The following is a 16,113-nucleotide window of genomic DNA, read 5'->3' as shown; positions in this document are numbered from 1 at the left end:
CTTCCGGGTTACGGGCGCGGAGCGGCGCCGCCGCAGGTGCCGGGGCGGGTGCGGGGCTGTGCCGGGCCCCGTCCGCAGCGCCGCCGCCTGGGCGGGGCGCCGGGAGGTGCGGGGGTGAGGGAGCGGGTCCCGCTGCACCGGCCGGGACGCGGGAGCCGCCGCCGGGCTCTTTAAGGGACCCCCCCCCCAAGCCCTCCGCCGGCCGCCCACCCTCGCGCGTGCGCGGCGGGGCCGGGGGCGAGCGGCGGCGCGCGCAGGGGCCATTTCGCGCCCTCCGAGGGGTCCGTGAGGGGAGCCCCGGCTCGGCTCGCCCTGGGCGGTCGCACCTGCGGCAGTGGCTGCCCTCGTGAGGGGCTCCCCGTGGCCCTGAGCATCGCTCCTCGAATCGCCCGAGTTGTGCGGCAGTGCCAATGGAGCTGCTCCTCCGCAGTGCCCAGCGCTCCGCTCCCCGGCTGCCCAGCGAGCTGCGCGTCCCAGGCTCAAAAGCTCTGAAGGATCTCTGAATTTGCCACTGGTTTCAAGAGATACCACGTAAAACTTAAAATAGTGCAATTGCAGAAGCCTCATTTCCTTAGAAAACCAGGGTAATGATCCGTATCCCAAATAATTCGTTGAATAAATTAGCAAATTGCTTAGAGCATATGGCAGACCCCATGGATAAGTGGTACTGTATCTCTAAAGCGTGCTTCGACCCTGAGAGCAGAGAGCAAAGATTGTAGCAAATTACGTTTATGTGTAACATTCTCTTGGTAACACAGGGTATAACTACACCCCTTAATTAACCAGCTTTGCATGCTTACTGAAAAAATCACATAGCCCAAGTGAAAATATAAGGAATATTATACCTCTGCGTTTCCCCTGCAATTCTTACCCTTCCAACCAGTGTCCTGACTTGAAACATGGTGAGCAACCTTTGTATTGCTCTCCTATGGTTTGGCCGTTACCCTATGTGCTACCTATGAAGAACAAAGTTTCAAAAACTCCAGAACTGGGATAATTTCATGAATTACAAACCTGAGGTGCTCTTGCCTTTCATGTTCGTTGGGTAACACTTGCCAGCTCTAAGAAAGTTCAGTTCAAAACCTGCGTACAAGAAGTTGGTCATGTGTGATACTCCTTTGTCTTTGGAGCTGGAACGTCAAAATTGAGCTCAGCCCCTATCCACAGCACTCTTTAGTTTTGCTAACAATGGGAATTTTATAAATGCTAAAATCAGCCAGCAATAATTGTGTCTATGCTGACTGTTGAGGGACAAAATGAAAGGGAGAAATGCTGGGTGGGAGTGTTATCTCCATACAGCTTGAACTTGTGGCCTCTGGCATGGACAGACTGTTCCTCTAGAGAACAGAGAATACCCAGTTAATTACACGTGTCTCAGGCATGTCCCACTGAGAGGGTGACAGGGTCCAGAGATCGGGCAGGGTAATGAAACATGTCCCACCTACTTGGTGCTGGGTTCCTTTGGGTAGCAGAGACAGCCAACGCACCCAAACTCATGTATGGGTCAGGAAATGATGAAAGGGCCTCCTACTCCACAGACTGTGATAGGAAAACACAGAATAGATAAATGAGGGACCCTGTGAAATTCCTTGAGGATGACAAATGCCCTCAAGCTCCACCTCAGCTGTTACAAGAAACACTATTGATAATCTGTGGGAAGACTGATACAACCCTGAGAAAACCCCAAATACACCCTGAGAAGTGATTTGGCTGAGGAGAGGTGAGAAGAGCCTGTCTAGTGCTCTATCGCTATGCATCCCTCTCCCTGCACATACACTGAAATTAAGATAAGAGTTGGAATCTGGGCATCAGCACTAAATGAAACTAGCCTTTCTCAGAACCCTTTCAAAGGTTATATGACTTGCCCAGAGCCAGACAGTAGAAGTTGTTATATTGTAAATAGATTGTTACTCCAAAGAACAGGGAATTAAAAGGACAATATTTCCCGTGCACCACCCTGGCCCTTCATTAGGTCATGTTTGCAGTGGTGAACTAAAGAATTAAAATGTCCTCCTTCAATCAAAGGGGAAGTGTTATGAATTTTCTCCTTGAGCTAATAGAGCTGTGCAAACCCCATTTACTACCAGCCTTTAAGTCATTTTTGATGGACCTAGAAAGATGCCTCAGGTGAGCAGGGAAGATCTTCAAATAGCTACCAGAAAGAAAAATACAATAAACAGAACACAGTTGTTGCTGCTTATGTCTTGATTATTTCCACGTCCTGTAGTCTCACCATGCCTGTTGCAAGGGCAGAGCACTTCATACCACACTTCCTTTTCCTGAACACCGGATAGACAAAAGAATAGGCCAGAAGACAGTGAGACTGAAGCCAAAGAAGACAACACCTGGCAGCAGCTCTGTGAAGATTATGTATCCTAAACATTAACCATGCCTGACTTCCTGCTGCCGCTGGCCGACTGTGTGGCTGTCACAGCTGGATAAACACTCCACATCTCACACCTGCACACCTGCAACTGTCATCTGCTTCAGGACTGGTTACAAACACCAGACTCAGACTAGGAAGTTCCTCAAAGCATTTTTGCTTATTTTCTGGACAAATAGTGCATGAAGAGTGCAAGTATAATTTCTTACTGCTCATGTAATTTAGTAGCTGTGTATCCCAGGCCTGTTCTAGGATATGTTAAAGCAGTAGCAGCACTGACAAGCAATGGCTCTGTCAGCTGAAACACAAGGCAAGAGATCACACTGGAATCTACCAAACTCAGGTGCAGGGCAAATAATGAAGCACTATTAATGAGCATCCGTGGCTGTGTTCTCATCAGCCATATCCCTGTCAAAGTTCTTTGCAGTCTCTGGACAAATGTATGCTTGAAGGAAATATTTAAAGTTGAAAAATTAGTTTGGTTTGGGAATGGAAGAAGACCCTCTCAAACACAAGAGAACCAAATGTAGTGGGAGGTGGTGTGTCTGGAAAAGAACACATGGGCAACAGAGGGTGGCATCAAGAGCTTACTGGAGACATACCCCTCTGGTGCTAGTGAGAAGATCATAGAATCAGAGTCATTTAGGCTGGAAAAGACCTTTAATATCACAGAGTCCAACCATAACCCCAGGACTGTCATGTCTGTCCCTAAAACATGTCTCTTAATGCCACGACTACAAATCTTCTAAATAAATACCTGCAAGGATGGTGACTGAACCACTTCCCTGGGCAGTCTGTCCAGTGCCTGACAACCCAACCCCAGGGAAGAAATTTTTTCTAATATCCAATCTGAACCTCTCTGATGCAACTTGAGGCTATTTCCTCGTCCTATTACGTGTTAGTTGGAAGAATAGGCCAACCCCCACCTGGCTGCAACTTCCTGTCAGATAGCTGTAGAGAACAATAAGGTCTCTCCTGAGCCTCCTTGTCTCCAGGCTCTGCTCCCTGTATAGTCAAAACTTGAAGATGTAACACCTAAATTAATCACCCAGGGTAAGCAAGCTAAATACAGCCTTCGGTAGATGGCCCATACTTCTGTTTTTTCTGTTGGGTGTATCCTTCCCTACACTGTGCCAGCAGAAAGAACTTGGATTACTTATTTCTCTTTCTGCAGCTGAGCAAGGCTGTAGCAATTTTCTGCCACATAAACCCATGTAGCAATAAATTTATGGGCCTATATGGACAAAAATGTATCAATTACTTTACCAGAATGAATAAAAAAAGGTGAAAATAGAAAACTCATGGAGCTTGAATGATCAATTTCTTCAGAAGTATGAGTCTGAGACAAAAAAACATTCTTCAGTTTAAAACAGCTTTCTTCTAGGTCTGCAGGGTTTTAGTCAAGACTCAGCTATCCTCAGATTTGCTGTGAATACAGTATGAGAAGAATGTGGAAAGGAAAACAAAGATGTACAAGCATCAAAACTTATGGGAGGGGTGGCGGGGGGAGGATGAAGTGGCAGCTATGTGATAATATACAATGAGGGTTTAGAATCTTGATTTTCAGTGACTGCACTTCATGCCTGTCACTGGCAAATTGACATTTTAAAGATATGTTCTTGACTGCTTTTTCTTGTCAGTATCTTTGTTCAGGCTATATCTAGGCTGATGAAAGGAAATTCAATTAAGGATGAAATCTTTTCCATACTGTATTGAAATGCACAGGGTGGGAGCAGAGGGAGAATGGAGCATTGAAAGCTCTATAGAGAGTTCTTTAAGGCATCTTGCTGACACAGGACAAGATAGTTTAAGAATGCCTGGGGCAGTGCACTCTGTAGTGGTTTACTGTGCCTTTACAAAGAAACAGTGTGCATTCACCTCGGTGCCTACTGCCTGAGGCCACATATAATTCAAACAGGGGGCTAAGGGTTTAATAAATCCCAATCCTCAAGGGAATAGCAGTCTGGAGTCATTCAGGAGTGGCAGGGAGGGTGGCCACATAACCTGTCAGGAAAAGGCTGATTTTCACCCTCTGTGTGTAAGCAGGATCCTGGGAAATGAAAGGGGTTATAAATCTGCATAGTGAAAGCCTTAGGGAAAAGAAATGTGAAAAACAGTAAGACATGGATATGAAGACAGCTCATGAGAGAGACAGAGAGGAAAAAAGAGAAAGACAATAGAAAACTGAGAGCAGGGGGAAAAAAGGAATACTAATTGTAGGAAACCACATCAAACCCACTTTACCCACCTACGTTGCTATCGCCTATTATTTGGGGTGAAAAACAAATTAGCTCCCACTAAGCACTTTCACAGAGACGTATTTCGCTTTGCATGCTTGTCCTTGTCCATCATTTTCAAAGCCTATGTCATGGTGAGAATTTTTAGTTTGCTGATATATTCAGAATGCTCACCCAGCCCTTCCAGCTGGGCTCCAGCTGTCATGGTGACCTCCAGAGAGCAGCTGAGCCACACTCCACTCCCACCCGTGCATTCAGAGTGGGTGTAACAAGGGCACTCCAAAGGCTCCTTAGAACCTCTGCGTGCACCTGTCAGCCTTCATTCAGGTCTGAAGCTGGGCATTGAGGTGTTACTGCTCAACAACATCTGGACAGAGGCAGAGCTCTGTGTCACTGTAGCTACACCCATAATCAAGCTATCAATTAAAAGTCAATTTGTGTATGTCTACAGCACTACAGAGTCATTAATGTGACTGAGGCATAGACATACATTTCATTCACTACAATAATTAATCTATTAAGATGATCTGATTGATCAGCAAGAGCCAGAATGACTGTACACATGGTTTACCCATGTCCAGTTTTTCAGGGCTGAGGCTGTCATATATGAAATCCTGATCTGAGCATTTGTGTACAGCTACCAAATCCCATGTATGTTACAGGAGCTGAAGTGGAAAACTGCCAAATTCTCCTGCAATAATGTGGGAGCTCTGATGGTGTATCACACTGTTCCCTGAAAAAAATTAAAACCAACTGCTTTCTGTGTTTCCCCACTTTCCAGAAACCATCAGAAAACATATGCTTCGTTTCATCATAAACCTCCAAGGCATTTTCAAGGTCAGTGGAGATGGAGTTCAGGCTCCCATTCATGAGTACTGGTCATGTAATTAAAATAGAAAAATGTATTTTGGCTTCTGCATGCTACTGTGTGCCAGAAATCAGCAATGCTTTCTTGAAGCATGTGGACTCTTCCAACTGAGTGTCAATCTTCACATCCAAAGTCTGAACCATATTCTTCAGCTGGAATAAACCTATGATAATCAACTTGAATTTAATTTTTAAAAAGCACATGCACAGAAGGGCCAATGGTGATTATTTAAAATCTATGGAGATCTATCAGTTTGGGTTTATTTCAACATCACTTAAACTTGGTTTTCAGAAATCATACAAACCAAAACCACCATTAGTCTGAGACCATCCCTCCACTCCCTGAGAGATGTAAATTTGAAAAGCAGGTCACATGTTTTCACCTGAAACATGCATTTGAGACTGAGAACCAGACAGCCCAACTCTCAAGAATTACCTACTCCTCCCTTCCTTCTCTTTAAGCTCTTATCTCCCCTATTCTCCATAGAAATCCTGGATAAAGCCTGTTGTTCTGTTAACATGCTTTTATCAGTGTATGAGGAAGCAGAAAACTGAACTGGGGAATCTATTCTCTCTTTGGTGCTGCTGGGCATTACTTCACCAGTCACTGGATGCTGGTAGAACTTTTTGCCTCCTATGGCAACAAAAGCACAGCATCAAGAACTGCTGCCTGTCCCAAGCATGATCTTCGATTTTGTAGCACTCATCTGGAATTCTCCACCCTGATGTTTTGAAAGCAAAAAGGGGAAACTTTGAAGAGACACCCTGTCACAACAAATCTGGAGGGAAGAGGTGAAGTGACCAAAACTGCTGCAGTAAACCAGCATATACTCCACATGCAGCACTGGCTGTGTGGACTGGGTATGTGGGACCAGTGGAAGAAGCAGAGTTTGAGACAGATGAGCAGAGATGCTCCTTTCTGTGAAAAGAGTGGTAGGAGACAGCAGAAATGACACATTCTGGCTTCAGTCCCCACCAACTGCCTACAACTATTACCATTACTTAAAATCAAATATTGTTCCTTTTAGCTCAAGGACAAATTCTGAGAACAGAAGAAGATGAGACAGTGAGCTGAGAGTCCTCTGTGCTGTCTCAGAGTCATTTTGCGGACAAACTCAATTTCTCCACATTGCCTTTTAGTCATTGTGGTTTCCAAAAGGTCAGACCCTGATGTTCCTAGTCTAAGGGAAATTTCCTAGAGAAGAATTCTGTTTGGTCCCTAATGTCTAAAAAAGCAGTACAATTGCATCAAAGCACAGAAGCCCACCACTACTTTTCCTACAATCAGAATATTTTCTTTTCCTCTTTACTGCAGTTATTTACATATTAATCATTGCCCCTGTTCTGTAATTTCTTCAGATTATTGCAGTTCCTTCTACTTTTTCCTTCTTCAGTTTCTGAGTCATTCTTGTTCTTCTCTCTCAAGCTGACCCACAACTATTCTCAAATGCTGCAGGCTAGGTATGGTACCCAACTGTGGCCTTACTCATGGTGAGCAGAATAGTAGGATGAGCTCATAGCTTGTAGACTGCACTTTCACTGATCTAGCCCAGTATGATGTTTGCCATTTTTTTTCTTTTTTTTTTTTTTTCTGTTTTAAGTAAGAGCTACATGACACTGCTGGTTCCCATCAAGCCTGCATTCTCTCTCTCCCTTACCTTTTCAGCTAACTCATTCTTGCTCTATTGGCTCTTAACTCCATTTCTTTGCAATTGATTTCTCCTACCAACACACAGGCCATGACTGTTGTCCTTATCAGGTTGCAGTTACCCACTTCTAACACAACACAACACCACACACGGCATCTGCAGAGCTGCAAACAAACACTGAGCACAGATTCTTGGTCAAGTTAGCCCAGCCTTTTTAGGAAGCACTTAATATTCTTATTTTCAGACCCCTTCTTGTCTACAGAGGACAAGTGCTGCCATGGCTGTTGGCCAGCCAGGATGACTGAGAAAGTTTCCCTGGGAGCCCCTTATGCTGCCATGGGTGGGCAACTGCTGTGGGGCAAAGTGCCAGCCTTAGCCCAACCCATATCCTGTGAGCCAGCCCTCTGCTCCCGAGCTTTAAAACATGGCAGGCAGAAACAAACCTTACATTCTCCAAGGAGAACAAACATTTATTTTCTTTTTGACTCACAGGACATGAAAATAAAAAACAAACCATAAAAACTATTTACCTTCTGATGGAAAAAAATAACCATTTTCCGATTTTTTGCTGAACCTGTGATTCAGCATCTGCTGATATATATGGGGTACTTCAGGTCATATGTGCTTACTCAAAAAATTGTTTTTTCTGATGTGTATAAAGCTTTCCACAGATTTGTCCCCCACCCTCCAAAATCTCACACTGTTTTGTATGTGTGCACACATGTGAGGGCTGGCAATACAGAACAAGCCTCGTTGTTCTTCATATGTTTGTGTGACGGGCATTTCAAGAGATGTGCTGCAGGAGTCTGGGTATGTAAGTACAAAGAGACTCATTACTTACTGGTGAAGCAGCAGTAATGAAATCCTGTGACAGTGACATGGAGGCTAGACCCAAAAAGAGAATAATCCAAGCTACTGTGATAGCAGATTGATGTTAAGTATGTAATTAGAGAAGGAAAAATGAATGAAAAAGGGAACAGATGTAAACCAGCTTAATAGTTATTTTGTATCTTCTTGCCAAACATATCTTATTATGCTTCTGTTACTGCTGCTTTTAAATCTCTGCTGAACAAAATGTATCAGATATGGAGAGCTATGACATTTTCCTTCAGGGTTACAACCCTGGCTGTTCTGCCAAGCTCAGCTCCTTGTAAGAACCTGCCAGGATGCTAAATAGTTAATGAGGTAACAGAAACTACATTTATAAGAAAGAAAAAATGGTAGATGGTCAGTTCCTTTTGGTTGAAGTCTTTAGGTTTTAAAAATTAACACCAAGGTACTGATAAAATACATGGTAATTTCCTGAGGAAAGATTAGAGGCTTGTGCTGAAGATAAAACCCCCAAAGCATATGTTTCCCTGCCTGGGCTTTCATGTACTAATCCTACCTATATGGATTGATGGTGCAATTAGAACAATTCTGTGACAGTCACAATCTGATGAGCACCATCCTATAGCTAAGTACATATTCCTAATTCTCCCAAGACCACAGGTATCCAAATATCTCAGTACTTTCACTTCATCCAGTATTAAAAGGGAGTTTGGTGTTCATGTCTGTCAGCAGGTAATAAAGACTGGATTCCACAAATGCCATAAGAGATGATGTCTCACAAGCCTCCAGAGCTGTGACCAGGCTGACAGATCTCTGTGCACTGGTTATCATGAGATGACCCTTCCTTCCCACAGCTCTCAGCCTGATTCACATCAGCAAGGCTTTCAGTGACTGCACTAATGACAGAGCTGCATCCTAGACCAGCCTCGATCAGCTCTGAAGTGATTTCTGCAGTGAAGGCACTGTCAGGAGATGGTCCAAGACTGGCTCATTGCTCTGTGCATCTGCTGGTCCAACTGCACCATCTCTTTTCAGTCTGACCAAGGCCACTCTTGGCTGGCAGGACAAGTGTTGTAGAGCTGGAAAGCAGAGGAGGAAGGTCTGACAAGTTCAGTAAGACACAGGAAAACTTCCCTTGTGAAACAGAGCGTTTGCCTCTTCCTGCACATTGGTCACTCAGGGAGAACAGAGGAAAAAAACCCTTTGTCTGAGTCATTCACACTATACTAAGAAAAGCAGTTGGAACTCTACTCCAGAGAGTGGCATTACACTAGGATAACAGAGTACTTGGGTGAAGTCAGGTTCGTTCATTTTACAGCAAATATCACTACCTGAATGCTGCTGTTCATTTCCAGGCATTTTGGTGATTCAACCAGGGCGGTGTCTGTGTTCACAAATTGCAATAATTGTCTATATTTCAAAAGGGAAACTGATACAATGCAGTGCTTCAGTTGCACTGAAATGGGATTAGTTTTTTTCTTACAGAAATTGGATGAATTTTAGCTCTGATTAAGTACTTAATCTGGTGCTTAACTTGAAACAGTTCAGTACTTCCACTGGCATGAATAAAATTGTCCACATCCAGTTAAGTAACTTCCCTGTTTTTCTTGACTGTGTTCTTTTAGAACTGAATAGTTAGCTTAGTAAATACTAGTCTAAGCGTAACTGTAGTCTAATCTAAAAAGAAAGGATGTTTAAAGGGTAGATCCTCTGGCTTCTGTAATTTTTGGTTTTTTTAAAAGAAAGCTTTCTGCTTTCCACTTTGGGCCAAAATGTAATTGTTCAAAGCATGGAATTCCTCTCTCAGGTTTCATATTTCAACAGTGATGGCACCATTTGTAGTTTTGTTTGCAGTGATTTCTAACAGAACGATTACTTCTCCCTCTTGGATCCATTTGTTTCTTGTAACACTTGATGTAGTGCATCCATTTGGCAATAATCCCCTCATTGGGGAATTACAATCTGTTGGGTTTCTTTCTGTCAGAAGTTTCTCAAACAGAGTAAGTCCCAAGTTAAATTTATCTGAACCAACATTAGCATGATTTCCACAGATGTTAAGTCACCAAACCCTCCTTTTCCTCACAGCACCTCCTAGGTGTTCCTCCTACAGAAACCAATCATAAGTCTGCTGAAATTGGGGTGAAAATGCAGCTTCACATGTCAGCAAAAAGGCTCCTCTGTTAAGAGAGAGCTGAGGTAACCTCCCGCTGAAGCCTCAGTGTACATGATGGATGGTGACCCACTTCTCCAGCTTGGGAGGCTTGGCCAGTCTTCACAGAAATCAGTGAAACCAGGTCAATTAACCGCCGTGAAAGAACTGGCTAAAGGACCAAACAGGATGGAAAAGGGATAAAGTGATAAAGGAGCTAAACACAGCTTGAGCTGAAGTGTTCAGGGACCACAATTCATGTGGCCAGAGGATAAAGGTGAAGTTCAATGACAAGGTTCCCTGAATCCTCTCTTTCCCCATCTGCGCACTCTTTAGTGTGACCCAATTTCCCCTTGACTGTTGGCACTGGGTCCATTCTGATCAGGATTTTATTTCTAACCCCACTGCACTGAAAGGAGTCCCAATTTACACTGACAAGGTAACTGGGCCCTTGGGGTTAGATGGGGGCTCAACACCCCCTTTCTCTTCCCAGCAGCAGATAGCTCAGCAGGAAAATGGTAAAACAATTGGCTGGGCTGACAGATGTTCAGTCTGACTTCAGATGATGTACGAAAGCCAGGATCTGCAGATGTTGATAGTTTTCTGATTAAAAATCCTCTACTGACATACAGAAAGATTAAAAAAAATAATTCTTTAAAAGCACAGCAAAACATTGATTTATATATGCACACAGGAAAGTTGTCACCAGCTTTGATAGGCATTTCCTTCCCCAGAATCCCACCGACTGTGCAGGGCAGAGATCCAGCCTGTCCTCCACATCAGGGGAATGCTGAGATCTCATTACAGCCTCTCAGGTCGGGGCACTGGGCATTGCCTGTCAGTCCCTGCTTCAGCACCCTGACAGGAACTGCTCTGCTGAAACCCAAAGATGATTGAAATGTTAATTGCTTCCAGAACAGTGTCAGCAGCCTTGCCTGGCTGAAAGAAAAGCCCCAGGGCATTTACCTGAAGGTAGCCGAGGATCCTCCTTATGCCAGGTCAAAGCAGACCAACTCCATTAATTTCAGCCAAGTTTGGGCTTTTTCCCCTGGAAGAATGAGAGCTCAGAATCTGTTCTGAGTTCATTAGTACAGCCTAACATGGAGAAACCAACTCCGCAAGAGGGGAAGTTAGCCATGAAATGCACTGTTAATATAAGTAAGGGAGCAATGGCAGACATCAGAACTGCTCTGCTATGCTTATGTTCTGGGAGATGCAAAATCCCAGCAGATCATTAGCAGGGGGCAATGAAGAAGTCCTTGAGCAAAATTCTGCCATTGCTCCCAGTAATTGCCTTTTAAGCAACTGGGAGTTTTTAGGTGAAAGGTCTTGTACAACCAGAATGAGCAGTTCGTGACTGAATTTTTCTGACTGTAAATCAGAAGCACTGAGACCCCAAACACTCATGGTTTTCTAATGCTAACAGAGCAACACGGTCCTTCAGGGGCTGCTTACCATCATTTTGGTTTATGTTGTACAGCCAATAGACAGATCACACCAGCTTACTGTAAAAATATATTTTCTTATACACAGATGGTATTAGAAAACAACTCTGTATATAAATTCTCCAAGTACACAATGAATTAGTGATCTGATACACAATAAACTAGTTTTCTGTGCAATCCTCCCAACAGGAAGCAACGTATGTCCAGTGACTAAAACCAATATTATTACTTGCTTAAATAGAGCAATGCATCCTGTTGTTGTGAAGGATAAGCTTTGATTGAAAAGGGCTGTTTTTGCAGCTTCAAATAATTCAAAACACTTTTTTTTGTTTTGTTTTAAAAAAGAAAAAAGAGTAAAAAAAAAGTTTTATTAAGTTCTAAGCAGCAACTCTTGGCATATTTCCTTACAGAAGACACTGTTGTGTCCGGCTATTACTCAACCACTAACATTAGAGACATTAAAGTTGCAGGAAACACAGTTCATCTTTTGCGTAGTTAGAAAGGAGTTGGCTTCCCAATTATCCTGGAAACTGGACATGCTGCTGGGCAGAAAACCACAATTTACAGTGGAAAATAATAGTTGATATATGAATATCTACCTAAAGGCTAATCAGCAAAACCAACAATGCATGAGGAAGATGACCCACATGACGTTCTTTGGAGGAAATTAGTCATCAGTATTCTCTAGCTTCCTTTTGTTTTAAAACATTTAATCACTGCTCCTCACCAGTTTAGATAAGAATGGGTTAATACAATCTGTTGAGGATAAGAAATCAAGCTGTTTTCAAGGGCCATGCTGTATTTTACAATCGCCTGCTGTTGGCCATGTGCCTGTCGACTTCCAAGGGTCAGTGCTCCAGGCTAGTCTGTAATTCCAGATGTTACTGCACATCATGTGGTGCTAAGGGTCCCAGCAAGCACCTCCACCATGAAAGAAAGACAGGAGAAACTGAGGGTAGAGCTGGATCAAGTTGGTGCATGGTTCCAACAAATCTTCTGTGGTTTCCTGCTGAGCATACCTTTAAAAGTTTTCTTTTCTCCCACTTCCAGCTTTACTGCACACTATTTAGGGAAGATAACCAGGTAAAGAGTGCAGTGAGATAAACCTCTCTGGACTGGAGGTAACTGCAGTGACTCTGATTGACTTCCAGCTTAATTACACCAATGCTCAACCAAGAACAACAGTCCCTCTGCAGCCAGCTGTGTGATGTACAGGCAATAACTCTGAAAGGATATGTTTGCTTCCTTCTCCATCGAGAGACTACGCACAAAACATTCCAGAAATCAAGTACTAAAGGACATGCTTACCAAACAAACAAAGAACGCCAGGAGTCCAGGACCCACTGATGTCAATGGAAGTTTTTGCTGTTCATTTCACCTTGGCCAGTGGTTTTCCTGTCCCCAGTCCACATGGAAAGACAGGACAGAATGAAGCTGGTGCTTGGAGCTTCCCGGATGCTGTGACTTCTCCTTCAAGGTGGTTAACTCCTGTTTATTTTCAAAAGCCAGTGCATCCCTAAGTTGTCAATACATGCTGCTCTGAGGCTGGTAGCCCCTTTGCTTCTTACATTTTAATTAGGCTCTAACTTCTACCAAATAAGCTTGATTACAGATGTCCACTTAAGATTTATCTAACACATTGTTACAGATTTCTGGCCAAAAAAAGATCCAGACTCACTACTAGGCTTCCCCAAATCAACACATAAGCTCTGGCAGCTTCAGGTAGCTTTGCCCTATGCCCACAGTGCAAAGGCATGTAGCTCACACTGAACTGGAAACTGCTGCCAAAACAGTCCATTTTGATGTGTAAACCAGGAGAAAGGTCACTGTGCTGAGGAGTAGACAGGCACCAATACCAGTGACGTGTGCAGGAGCTGGAAAAAGCATCAAGCTCTGCGGGTGAATAGGATGACAGGACAGTCTGGAGCAGGGCCGCTTTGGCCAGTCTCACCCACCAGCCCTACACTGCTTTGGGCTACCTGGTATGGACAGTCTGAGCAAAGAGCAGCTCTGGAACAAGTCTGGGGGTTGTCAGCCACTGGCTTTTGTTTTCATGCTTTTTAAAATGTAACTCTTTCAGTGAGAGAAAGAGAATACCCAAACAAAGAAAGAATCCTCAATCTAAATGTTAAAACTCTGTTTTAAAACTTTGAGAAAAATGTTACTTTCTTCCCCCCCCGCAGGAAGTGACTCAGTTCTAGAGAAACATCCAAAAAAAATCAGCTTGTCTGTTAGTGTAAAAATCAATTAAGAAACCCCAGAACATGATATGAGCAGCTGGCTTGGCTGAATGTGTCTCCCAGCAGTGGTCTTCCCTTGTCTTGCCTGTTTCTCCTTTGGCCTCCTACCCCACAGCTGTATCTGCTCTGCTCCCTCTCCTTCCAACTGCTACTTCTTCGAACAAGTCGGTGCTACTGAGTCATGAAAAGGCCAGGCTCCTTTCTCTCTCACTCTTTCACCTCATCTCCTGGTGTCAGAAGCTCCTGTGGAGCTGCCTCTCTGAGCTCGTCTCCTCCTTCCTCAGCCACATCCCCCAGCACTGGAACCACAGTCATCTCAGTCCTGCAGGAGCTCAGGACAGAGTCAGGGCTGCTGCCAGCAGACCTACTGGGAACAGGACCTTCCCAGTTTGTCCTCAGGCCATGATTTGCCTGTCCCAGCAGCAGGCTGTCTTAAGCAACTACTTGCTGGTTGTACTCCATGGATATATCCTTTAAACCCCATGATTTTCATGGCCTGATAAACAATGCAAATATTTCCTGTGATCACAACCCACCCAACATTTTCAGCCTCAGCCACACAAGGCTGGGCAGGATCACAGCAGTCCCTATGGGTCACCATGCTCCCACACCATGCTGTGGCTGGCTGTGCAGGGATAGCTGTGTGTGACTCGTGCAGCCACCACAGCTCCACACGGGGCCCTGGGGAAGGGATGCTCTGGCCCAAAAGAGACCTCTGGGAACGGGCCAGGTCCTTGCCAAGTTTGGCAGCTCCCCCCAGCAGCTGTAGCTGCAGACCAGGACAGCACATCAGGGGTAATGAGCTTGTAGCAAAGTGTGAGTGTGCATCTGGTGTGGATCACAGGCCTGACTTCATTTCCTTCCTCCTGGCTCCCTTGTCGTGCTCTGCCCGGCCATTTGGCCCAGGCCTGGCTGTTATCCAGCCAGTACCTAGCTTCATCAGGGCAGAGCCACAGATAGCACTGGCTTCCCAAGGTGTGGGACAGCTAATAATCTCTCCAGTGAGCCTTCATAAGCATATTTTCTTTCTCAGGAGCCACCAGGTCTCCCCAATGGCATCTGGAGAACATCCAGAGCTGATGGAGCAGTGAACAGGCGCTTCCCTGTTATACCTGCCTGAACTGGAGACTGCAACCAATACAAGAGAGAGGATGATTTCCAGTCCCTTGGCCCATGAGGCTCTCTTAAAAGCTGGAGACAGGAAACATTATCTGTTAGGCACTGATCAGTATTTGTACTGCAGTGGCTCTGGAGGCTCCCACTGACATCCTGCTCCTGTTATTCTGGGCACAGTCACCAGATTGAAAACAGTCCTGGCTGCAAAGCCTTTGCAGTTGAACTCACCTATGGGTATAAATCAGACCTACCCTACCAACAGACCTGCAGCTAAGGGCTTGGCTCTTCCTTTATAGCCAGGATCACCAGGGATCTGTGGAACCTGCCCAGCCTATTCCAAGCCCAATGTACCCATCCCCAACCTGGAGGATTCTACTGAGTACCTGGAAGGACAGCAGCAAAGCTGAAGGAAATGCAGCCTCTTTCAGCCCTCCTTTTCCTCCCCAGCAGCTCCTCATTTGATGGATGTTTTTTACTCTTAACCCCACCAGCTTTAGTAATTCCCACAGGTAACAATGTGAGACAAACACCAGGGATGGGAGAGAGACAAGGACCTTAGCTCGAGGTCACAGTGTCCACAGCACAGCCGAGGGCTGTACCAGGTCATCTGAAACTCAACCCTGTGCCCAGCCAGCTGAGCAACACCACTTCTCATGCTTTTTATTCTTGTGTTTAAATGACAGAAAAATTGTTTCACCAAAGTAGTTTTCTGGGGTTTTCAACTTGGAATAAGAAGCTTCCAAACTTGCAGACCTGCCTATATGGAACAGAGTGCTTCTTGCGCTTGAATGGTAAAGATCAAGTTAATTGCCAGGAAGTGGAAACTGTGCTATAATATCTTGGCAAAAGCATATATGATGAAGAGAGTTTGCTCTGCTGGACTTGCAGTGTTAATAACACACATGTGTCTGCTGGACTCTGTGCCATCAGGAGTCAGCAGGAACTGGATGACCTGCATGGTGCTGGATGAATCATTAATCAAAACCTGGCAGCCGAGCTTGGGCTGGTGCAGTGAGAAGTCGGCTGGGACACACAGAGGGATGTGCAGAGGAATATCCAGAGGGATATCCAGAGGGATATCCAGAGGAATATCCAGAGGGATATCCAGAGGGATGTGCAGAGGCTCTCCACAAACCAAACGCTGCCTGTGTTGATCCATCCCTGCAGGCAGCACCGGTGTGAGACAGATCCTGCGC

The 16,113-nt window shown here is 44.8% G+C and overlaps 1 long non-coding RNA gene across 1 annotated transcript; it reads right to left on the bottom strand.

The window, feature by feature from the left end:
• Positions 1-8,715: 8,715 nt before the first annotated feature.
• LOC131583069 (uncharacterized) lies at positions 8,716-13,315 on the bottom strand. The gene is made up of 3 exons (XR_009278437.1): positions 12,870-13,315; positions 11,083-11,164; positions 8,716-9,046 (listed from the first exon to the last, which is right to left on the bottom strand). It is a non-coding gene; the product is annotated as an uncharacterized LOC131583069 (long non-coding RNA).
• Between the last annotated feature and the right edge of the window lie 2,798 nt (positions 13,316-16,113).

This window comes from Poecile atricapillus, chromosome 11 (assembly GCF_030490865.1).
Source record: "Poecile atricapillus isolate bPoeAtr1 chromosome 11, bPoeAtr1.hap1, whole genome shotgun sequence".
NCBI classification, from domain to species: Eukaryota; Metazoa; Chordata; class Aves; order Passeriformes; family Paridae; genus Poecile; species Poecile atricapillus.
The sequence above is the reverse complement of the archived record's forward strand: the minus strand, read 5'-3'. Positions and strand labels throughout refer to the sequence as shown.